Consider the following 10,674-nt stretch of genomic DNA (forward strand, 5'->3'; position numbering starts at 1 on the left):
TTTATTTAAATGCTTCTTCTTTCTTCTATCTTCCTTCATCTTCTGGTTCTTCTGGCTCTTCTGGTTCTTCTGGTTCTTCCTCCGGCGTTCTCGTCCAGCATCTCCTCCGCGGCGTCTTCTGTCTTCTTCTCCTCGGGCCGCTCCGCACCCATGGCATGGGGGGGAGGCTCCCGCTCTTCTCTTCTTCTCTTCTTCTTTTCTTCTTTTCTTCTTTTCTTCTCTTCTTCTCTTCTTCTTCATTTTCTTCTCCGGGCCGCTCCGCAATCCATGCTGGCATGGAGGGAGGCTCCCGCTGTGTGACGGCGCTCCTCGTCTGACAGTTCTTAAATAACGGGGGGGGGGCGGGGCCACCCGGTGACCCCGCCCCCCTCTGACGCACGGTGACTTGACGGGACTTCCCTGTGACGTCACGGGGAATGCCACAGGGAAGTCCCGTCAAGTCACCGTGCGTCAGAGGGGGCGGGGTCACCGGGTGGCCCCGCCCCCCCGTTATTTAAGAACTGTCAGACGAGGAGCGCCGTCACACAGCGGGAGCCTCCCTCCATGCCAGCATGGATTGCGGAGCGGCCCGGAGAAGAAAATGAAGAAGAGAAGAAGAGAAGAAAAGAAGAAAAGAAGAAAAGAAGAAGAGAAGAAGAGCGGGAGCCTCCCCCCCATGCCATGGGTGCGGAGCGGCCCGAGGAGAAGAAGACAGAAGACGCTGCGGAGGAGATGCTGGACGAGAACGCCGGAGGAAGAACCAGAAGAACCAGAAGAGCCAGAAGAACCAGAAGATGAAGGAAGATAGAAGAAAGAAGAAGCATTTAAATAAAGGAATTGTCAAAAACTGTCTCTTGTCATTTTTAACATTTTTGACACTTTTTTCGTGAAATGGTAGGGGTACTTATGTACCCCCTTACCATTTCACACAGGGGGGGGGCCGGGATCTGGGGGTCACCTTGTTAAAGGGGGCTTCCAGATTCCGATAAGCCCCCCGCCCGCAGACCCCCACAACCACCGGCCAGGGTTGTGGGGATGAGGCCCTTGTCCTCATCAACATGGGGACAAGGTGTTTTGGGGGGCTACCCCAAAGCACCCTCCCAATGTTGAGGGCATGTGGCCTGGTACGGTTCAGGAGGGAGGGGGGGCCGCACTCTCGTCCCCCCCTCTTTTCCTGCGGCCTGCCAGGTTGCGTGCTCGGATAAGGGTCTGGTATGGAATTTAGGGGGAACCCCACGTCATTTTTTTTTTTAAATTTTGGCCGGGGTTCCCCTTAATATCCATACCAGACCTGAAGGGCCTGGTATGGAATTTAGGGGGACCCCCACGTCATTTTTTTTTTTTAATTTTGGTTCGGGGTTCCCCTTTGGGGAATTCCCATGCCGTTTTTATCAATGAACTTCTATGTGTATTGTCGGCAATGCAATAGCCGCGGGTAGTTTTAAATGAGTTTTTTCCTTCAAAATGTCATTTTGCTGTCAGACTGTTCTAAACACAGGAAACATGCGCCCCTTTACAGGCACACTATAGACACCCCCCAGGTACGAAATTTAAAGGGATATTACACTTTTATTGTTTGCCTTTAAGCATTATTAAAATCACTGCTCCTGAAAAAACGGCCGTTTTTAAAACTTTTTTTTGCATTGATCCATGTCCCCTGGGGCAGGACCCAGGTCCCCAAACACTTTTTATGACAATAACTTGCATATAAGCCTTGAAAATTAGCACTTTTGATTATTCATGTTCGTGTCCCATAGACTTTAACGGTGTTCGCATGTTCGAACGAACTTTTTTCCTGTTCGCATGTTCTGGTGCGAACCGAACAGGGGGGTGTTCGGCTCATCCCTAGTCCTCTGATGTCCTGAGTCTTTTCTTCCCTATGTGAATAAAAAAAGGTATACTTAGCACACAGATATTTGAGGCCAGAAATAGTAATATGAAATATTGCTTGAAAGTGTCATACAATTGTCTTTTTTGGCAGAGTTCCAAGCTGAAGACATTTTTTATTTCCCTTTCTAAAGCTGCAATACTTACCTGTTTTGGTCAAGTTTCACACATGGAGACACCCCTAGTATCCACTGGAGCACCTGTGTGAGACACCCTAAAAAGTTTGTTCTGGTGTCCCACACTCCTGCTCCTGCGTCCAGATGAGTAAACAGCTGCTGAGTGTCCTCTCCTTACACTGAATCAAGTTTGAATTTCATTCTAGTTACAAACCCATCTAGACAACAGTGTACTAAACTTCTTTTAATATAAATAGGCATGACCAAATGTAGTCAACCTGCATCTGCCAAAAACAATGTATTAGTGGGAGAACGAACAATTACTATGCCCACAAACCTGAAACTTGCCATTTTAAACAGTACAACAGTAAAGAAAATCACATGGAGCAGCACTAAAGTAATAATAATAATAGGAACACAAGACAAATACTTACTTTCTTACAGAACTCTCTTGATCCTTCTGTACTGATCGTGCTACCTCAATTTCAGGTCTGACCAGTGTTTCCTCAATTGATCCTTGGATCGTCGTACCCCAAAATTCCTGTGCAGACTTCTCACAACTTTAGTCATGATCTTGGCCTTTCTCACATTTGGGTTTGGGTAAGATCCATGCTTCCCATCATAGTCGGCCCTCTTCAAGATGTCCACTATCTCCATCATCTCTAAAAAAAGCCATATTTGAGGCCTTAAATCTCCTCCGGGATCAGGACGTTCATGGCTCCGGGCTTTCGTCGTTGCTGCTGCTGTCTCCATGCACTTGTTCTTTCTCCGTCATGTGCTCTCCCACTGCACCAAAAGAGAAGGGGCGGGGAATAGACTAGAAAGAAGGTCAGGGGCGGGCGGAGTTTAACGCATGCGAAGTGTATATAAAGCGGAACACGCGTGCGTCATACGTACAATCTGTGAGTGGAGGAAGGAGTATTGGAAGCGCCGATTGTGATAATGAAGGTACAATTTTAACTTGGGGCATCAGTGGCATATACTGCTTAGAGATTGAGACCTATATTGGGACAATATTATGCGAGTTTAGCTTGACATTAGGGTTTGTCTTGTGTTGTGTCTTGCAGATAAAATGGATTGATCACGACTTCCTCCCCCAATTCATTGATATGTGCAGAGAGCTGCCCTGTTTGTGGCAGGTGAAACACCCTTTTTATACTAATAGAATAAAGAGGAAGGCAGCACTGGATAAATTGCTTGAATTTGTGAAGCCGCAGATCCCCACGGCAGACATCAACTATTTGAAGTGCAAAGTTGGTGGCCTGAGGAGCACTTATAATAGGGAGCGCAAGAAGGTCAAGGATTCCATGAGATCAGGAGCAGCAGCAGATGACATTTATGTATCCAGGCTGTGGTACTGTGACCTGTGGTTTCTGCCAGACCAGACTGAAATCAGGCCATCACTCTCAACCCTTTCTTCCACTCTTTCTTCCACCCCAGCTGAGGCTTCTGACGTCCAACCTGGGCCTTCCACCCAGGAAGAAGATGTGGAGGAGCCCAGCTTGAGTCAGGTATAGCATTGAAAAACAACTACCTCCGTGCCAGTGGTGTCAATATTTTTTTAAAAACCAATAAGTGAATCATATAAAAAATTGCTACCAGTGAAAAAATGTAGTCTAATAGGAATACACATATAACAAGCTGCTCCCCAATTTGAACATAAATGATCAAAAGTAAGTAAATAAATAGATAGATACGAGTAAACCTAGTGACCAACGCACGCTTCCCTGAAGACGTTCATAACGAAACGTACGTCGGAGCGGTATGTGGTCACGTGTTTGCTTACCCACATCCGGGTTTTCTGGTTGTCTCTCGTGCCGGGTGGAACGCACGCCATCCGTGATGCGATGTGATGGGTCTCTGACACCAATCTTACCCTGACAAACGAGCAGCCGCAGTGCCGGGTAGGCACCTACAAATGTAAGCGGCCATTTGGCTTTTTCAATCTTATTTTAACCTTTTAATAAATGGTTTTACGCTACGGAGACTTTGTTCGTTTCCCATATATCCTTTTCTTGAACGATTGGGACCGAAGGGGTCCATGCCTAAAGCATCATCCAGTTGTCCAGCCGTCCATGTGAGCAGGCACAATCCTGCATAAGCACTAGTGACTCTCTTTTTAAGTAAAGGGGTCATTGGTATCTGGTAAGCAGATATCTATTACTTCAAGGTGTATTCTCTTCTTTTCTTTGGTGACAGAACTCTTTATATCAGCGGCAAGAATTTGGCACATATTGGAAGATATCACTTAATTTTAGAATGTATTCACTGTATTGGGAAAATTTATCACCAGCACTGATATCAATGCATTGTCTTTTGTAGGCCATGTACTAACTTTATTGCCATTAATTTACTTTATCTTATTTAATTTTGTATCAATTATAGTATTTAATTAAGTATTTGTTTTGCACTTTAAACTATTATATTCTAGTCTCTAGCGCCCCCTATCTATTTATTTACTCAGGTATAGCATTGTTCAACATATTTCTCAAAATTGTGTGTGATTGATGAACAATAAACTAAATCTATGTCCCTTTTTCATACACAGGAAAGCCTCAGCCAGGAGGAGGCTGTGGAAAATGGCAGCCAGGAGGTGGCAGGGAAAAGTGGCAGCCAGGAGGTGGCAGGGGTAAGTGGCAGCCAGGAGGTGGCCGGGCCCAATAGCCTGACCGAATCCTAGGTCCCTCCCCTCCGCCTTCAACAAAAAAGGCCCAGGAATGACAGGAACGTGGAGGAGTCAGCACTTGGGTTAATTCGGCAGGCTTCTGCGGCCCTCAGAACCCCCCAGTCTTCTTGAGGCCTATGCCTGCATGGCTGCCAACAGGAAATGGAAATGGAGGTGGGCCAACGCCTCTTTTGTGAGGAAGTGATATATATGGCCCTAAATAAGGGGTTGAGGGATGAACCCACAAGCAAAACCCACCTGTGTGAGTTGGACCATCCTCCTCCTCCACATCCTCCACCTCCTGCCACAACTCCAACACCAGAGCCACAGCCTGGAAGCAAGCATAGAAGGAAGCGTGGAAGGAAGACAAGAGAGTGATGGCCTGGTCCTGCTCCTTAAACCCACACTGCCCGGAAATTGGGGGCCCCATGATGGCACTGAGAGTGATGGATACACAGGGGAGACAGGCTGGCAGCGGTGCACTGTGCTGTGCAGAACGATACCTATTTCCCAGCCAGCAGGGAGGGGCGGGGCCAGAGCGCCAGTGATGACTCCGCCCCATGCAGCTTGAATGCTCGGGACTCGGAGGCCACTGAGCAGGAGCTGGAGTGGAAGCTGCTGAGTCGGCAGCACTGAGAGCCCGCCTGCGGAAGTGAAATTGTGGATGGTGTCATGGTGAGCCCAGCTGTCCAGCACTGTTTGCACCGAAGGGCTTGGAATGCCCGGAGGGATGCTCCCTCCTCCACCCCTCCTTCTGCCTGCATGACTTGATTGGTATAGGTGAGTCCAGTGCTGGAGGTGGGCCAAAAGTTCACATGCACTGTATCTCCACTGGAAAAGGGGGTACTACATGGATGGAATAATTGTGCTGGGGGATATCAAGGGTGTATGGGGGAAAACAATGCTGAGGGGGGATCTGGGGTGTATAGGGGGTAGCAATGCTTGGGGTATTTTGGGTGGCTATAGTGCTAGAGGTATCAGGGATGTAGAGAGGCTACAGTGTAGGGGGTATCAGTGATGTAGTGGGGTCACAATACAAGGGGTATCTTATGGTATATGATAACAGTGCTGGGGGAATATCTAGGGTGCAGAGAGAGATTAGAGTGCTGGGGGGATATCTGGGGTGTGGAGGGGTCAGAGCGCTGGGGGATATGTGGGGTGCAGAGAGGGATCAGAGCACTGGGGGATATGTGGGGTGCAGAGAGGGATCAGAGTGCTGAGGGAATATCTGGGGTGCAGAGGGGTCATAGTGCTGGGGGGATATGTGGGGTGTGGAGGGGTCAGAGTGCTGGGGGGATATCTGGGGTGCAGAAAGGGATCACAGTGCTGGGGGGGATATCTGGGGTGTAGAGGGGTCACAGTGCTGGGGGGATATCTAGGGTGTAGAGGGTTCAGAGTGCTGGAGTGATACAATATACTTGTTACAACTGTCCTAAGCATGATTCTAGCAAATACAGTATCTCACAAAAGTGAGTAAACCCCTCACATTTTTGTAAATATTTTACTATGTCTTTTCATGTGACAACACTGAAGAAACTACACTTTGCTACAAAGTAGTGAGTGTACAGCTTGTATAACAGTGTAAATTTGCTGTCCCCTCAAAATGACTCAACACACAGCCATTAATGTCTAAACTGCTGGCAACAAAAGTGAGTACACCCCCAAGTGAAAATCTCCAAATTGGGCCCAAAGTGTCAATATTTAAAAAAAATAATAAAAGCTTCAATATTTTGTGTGGCCACCATTATTTTCCAGCACTGCCTTAACCCTCTTGGGCATGCAGTTCACCAGAGCTTCACAGGTTGCCACTGAAGTCCTCTTCCACTCCTCTATGACGACATCACGGGGCTGGTGGAAGTTAGAGACCTTGCGCTCCTCCACCTTCCGTTTGATGATACCCCACAGATGCTCAATAGGGTTTAGGTCTGGAGACATGTGGGGGCCGTGGCTGTATCTATTGTCCTTTTATTCAAAAGGGAGACACCATTATGTCTGTTTCTACAGGAAAAACTCATAAGATACATTCTTTCATTAACTACAACACACGCTACATCGTGTATGTCATTACCTGTACCACATGTCGCATACAATACGTTGGCAGGACTACACGCAGACTAAAAGATCATCTTTACGATCATCTTTATGATATCGAGAAAAACCATGCCACAAACGTTGCACGACACTGGAACGAAATTCTCCAGAAAAACACATCAAGTCTCACTATCCAGGGGATAGAAAAAATTAAAAAAACACTCAGAGGCGGTAACAAGTTTAATATTTTATGTAAGCGGGAGGTTCGGTGGATTTTCATTTTGAATACTAGACGTCCCTTTGGTCTTAACTTTGAATGGAACGTGTCACATTTCTACCAATAAATCTATAGTTCAATAATTTATGGTCTTTAATCTAGATACTTGTCAAGGTGTTTATTTTTATTTTTGTTTATTATTTACCCATTCGTCACTCTAACAATGTGTCCCCGAGCTATTTTTTCCAGTTGTTATTCAAATCTATTATATTACAACACATTACAATAGTTAGAGTCCTGGCGACTTTTTATACATTCATACGCTCACCACCCACCATTAAATATGTTATTTAAAACTCCATTAGACTTTATCACTTGTAATTCTGAACCTTAGTCCTACATTTATTCAATGATGGTGATGAGTTTCAGCGCATGTCTGTGTCTATCACAAATGTTTGTTACATATACAGAACTTCCTTATCCTACATAATATTTTACAAAGCTCTCTTCAGCACTATTCGGGAAGAGGGTCAATACCCTCTCCCCCTTTTTTGTACTTAGTAATGTTTTAAATAGTTGGTTATACATCTTTTGTTTGTTTTGTCTATTTGCATTATTTATTCTATTCTATATACTCTTTATGCATCATGTAATATGCTACATATTTTTGCTTATGAGAGTATAGTTTCCTTTCCAACTTTTTCAATATTGCTATATATATGTGTATTCTAAGAGATTTAATTGCTTTGTATTATACACATTTGTAAAGTGATGTAAATCTATCTTTGAACAATTGTTATTTCCCGATTTTTCAGTGTATATACAATAGATTTTAAGATCACTATTACTATTCTTTTTTACACTTCTCCATGTGCCAATATGTGTTCACATATATAGTCATGGATATATATATATATATATATATATATATATATATATATATATATATTGGTATCACGCCTTTTTTTTGGTATCTTATTTATTATTATTTTTTTTCACCCTTTTTCTATTTTTACATTTTGGTCTTGTTCTATATGTGTCCTTCACATTCACAGGTACACCTTATTTTCTGGGTTCACGAAAGTTAACTATGCAATAGGTGTGTTTTTTCAATTCCAATTTCACATGTGATTGGAGTATTCCATATCAATTTTCCCCCTTATATGCATTTAGTTGACATTCAATAATCTAGCTATGAGTAAGCATCAGCTGATGTGAAACGCGTGTTATCCACCCCTGATGTGACTGTATTTTGGATTTTATTCATTTTCGTCAAATAAAGATGCCTTTCTCCATTGAGTGCGGCTGTCCAGGATCCTTTTCCTCTTCCACATACTAGTGCAGAGCCAGCACCTAAAAGGTTGAGTAGGGTGGGAGCATATATCCAGGTGTGGTAGTCCTGGGAGCGGCATTTCCTTTTGTAGGTCTGGAGACATGCTTGGCCAGTCCATCACCTTTACCCTCAGCTTCTTTAGCAAGGCATTGGTCATCTGGGAGGTGTGTTTAGGGTCATAATCATGTTGGAATACTGCCCTATGGCCCAGTCTCCGAAGGGAGGGCATCATGCTCTGATTCAGTATGTCACAGTACATGTTGGCATTCATGGTTCCCTCAATGAACTGTAGCGCCCCAGTGCCAGCAGCACTCATGCAGCCCCAGACCATGACACTCCCACCACCATGCTTGACTGTAGGCAAGACACACTTGTCTTTGTACTCCTCACCTGGTTGCTGCCACACACGCTTGTCACCATCTGAACCAAATAAGATTATCTTGGTCTCATTATACCACAGGACATGGTTCCAGTAATCCATGTCCTTAGCCTGCCTGTCTTCAGCAAACTGTTCGCGGGCTTACTTGTGCATCATCTTTAGAAGAGGCTTCCTTCTGGGAAGACAGCCATGCAGACCACTTTGATGCAGTGTGTGGCGTATGATCTGAGCACTGACAGGCTGACCCCCCCACCCCTTCAACCTCTGCAGCAATGCTGGCAGCACTCATACGTCTATTTCCCAAAGACAACCTCTGGATATGACGCTGAGCATGCACTCAACTTCTTTGGTCGACCATGGCGAGGCCTGTTCTGAGTGAAACTTGTCCTGTTAAACCGCTGTATGGTCTTGGCTACTGTGCTGCAACTCAGTTTCAGGGTCTTGGCAATCTTCTTATAGCCTAGGCCATCTTTATGTAGAGCAACAATTCTTTTTTTCAGATCCTCAGAGCGTTCTCTGCCATGAGGTGCCATGTTGAACTTCCATTGACCAGTATGAGAGAGCGATAACACCAAATTTAACACACCTGCTCCTCATTTACACCTGAGACCTTGTAACACTAACGTGTCACATGACACTGGGGAGGAAAAATGGCTAATAAGACCCAATTTGGAGATTTTCACTTAGGGGTGTACTTACTTTTGTTGCCAGCGGTTTAGACATTAATGGCTGTGTGTTGAGTTATTTTGAGGGGACAGCAAATTTACACTGTTATACAAGCTGTACACTCACTACTTTTCATTGTAGCAAAGTGTCATTTCTTCAGTGTTGTCACATGAAAAGATTTAATAAAATATTTGCAACAATCTGAGGGGTGTACTCACTTTTTTGAGATACTGTATATTATGTGCACAGGACAGCTTTGTTACTTTATGTATGTAGTATTTTCCCACTGTTTTCTTTGCAGTTCAGAATGATTGTTCATGTAGTTAAAGCGGAGCTCCACCCAAAAGGTACCTACTTGATGTCTGTTTAACTGAGCTGTCTCCATTGTAGGGGCTCCAGGGCATTACTTTGCCCAGGGGCCCATGATGCTATTAAGATGGCCCTGGGAGGGGGGTGGGATAAATGAAAGGAGAACGGAGGGTAGGTTATTAGGGTGGGGCACGTTAGGGCCCTGGTTGATTCAGGACGGCCTTGAGGTTCAGATTTACCAAGGTGTCTGTTCTATTAGGAAGCTCTGAGGGCAATGCCCTCCGGGGAGAGAATGAATTGTTTCCATATCACCCATGTTTTGTTATATTTTTCTTGTTGGTGTCTCGCAGAGAGCACTAGGTCTTCCAACTTACTAACACCTTCCGAATCCAGCTTGCTGCTGTTGGCGGTGTTTGGTTCTTCCAACAGAGTGGAATACAGGCTTTGGCAGCATTTAATAGGTGACGTACAATCGACTTTTTGTATAATTTTGCCGACATGGTAGAGACGTGTAATAGGAAAAAGGCCAGATTGTCCGGGATATTGTATTCTGTAAATTTCGTGTGGGGTGAGATACCACCCCGTTAGAAGCTTGTAATTTGTTTCCTGTACTTTAGTACAGATAGAGGATTTTAAGGTGATTTTAAGGATCCAAGTCCAGGTCTCTTTCCCACTTACTTATGAAGTTCAACGTCATGTCCTCCGCTGGAGAGATCAAGAGACATCAAAGACAACACCCTCGGGAGGGTATCCTCTGTCGTACAGAGTTCCTCAAATGTTGTTAATGGCTTATTAAAACATTGTGGATTAGGTATAGACGTGAGGTAGTGTCTTAATTGGAGAGCGGTCCAGAATGGCAGCTTAAATGGACCTGTGGCGCATGTAAGTGTTGCTATCGAGGCCCAGGAGCCATTTATCAAAAAGTGTTGTGCCCTTGTGCGGTTAGCTGTGTAAAGCATGTCTCTGATTTGGGGGTCCACCCCGGGAGGGAATTGAGGGTTTCCTATAATGGGAAATAATGGTGATTCAGTCGTGGATAGCAAGTGTGTAAAACAAGCTTGTGAGCCTATGCGGATTGTTGTACCTATAGTT

The sequence above is a fragment of the Aquarana catesbeiana genome, linkage group LG11 (genome assembly GCF_042186555.1).
Source record: "Aquarana catesbeiana isolate 2022-GZ linkage group LG11, ASM4218655v1, whole genome shotgun sequence".
Lineage (NCBI taxonomy): Eukaryota > Metazoa > Chordata > Amphibia > Anura > Ranidae > Aquarana > Aquarana catesbeiana.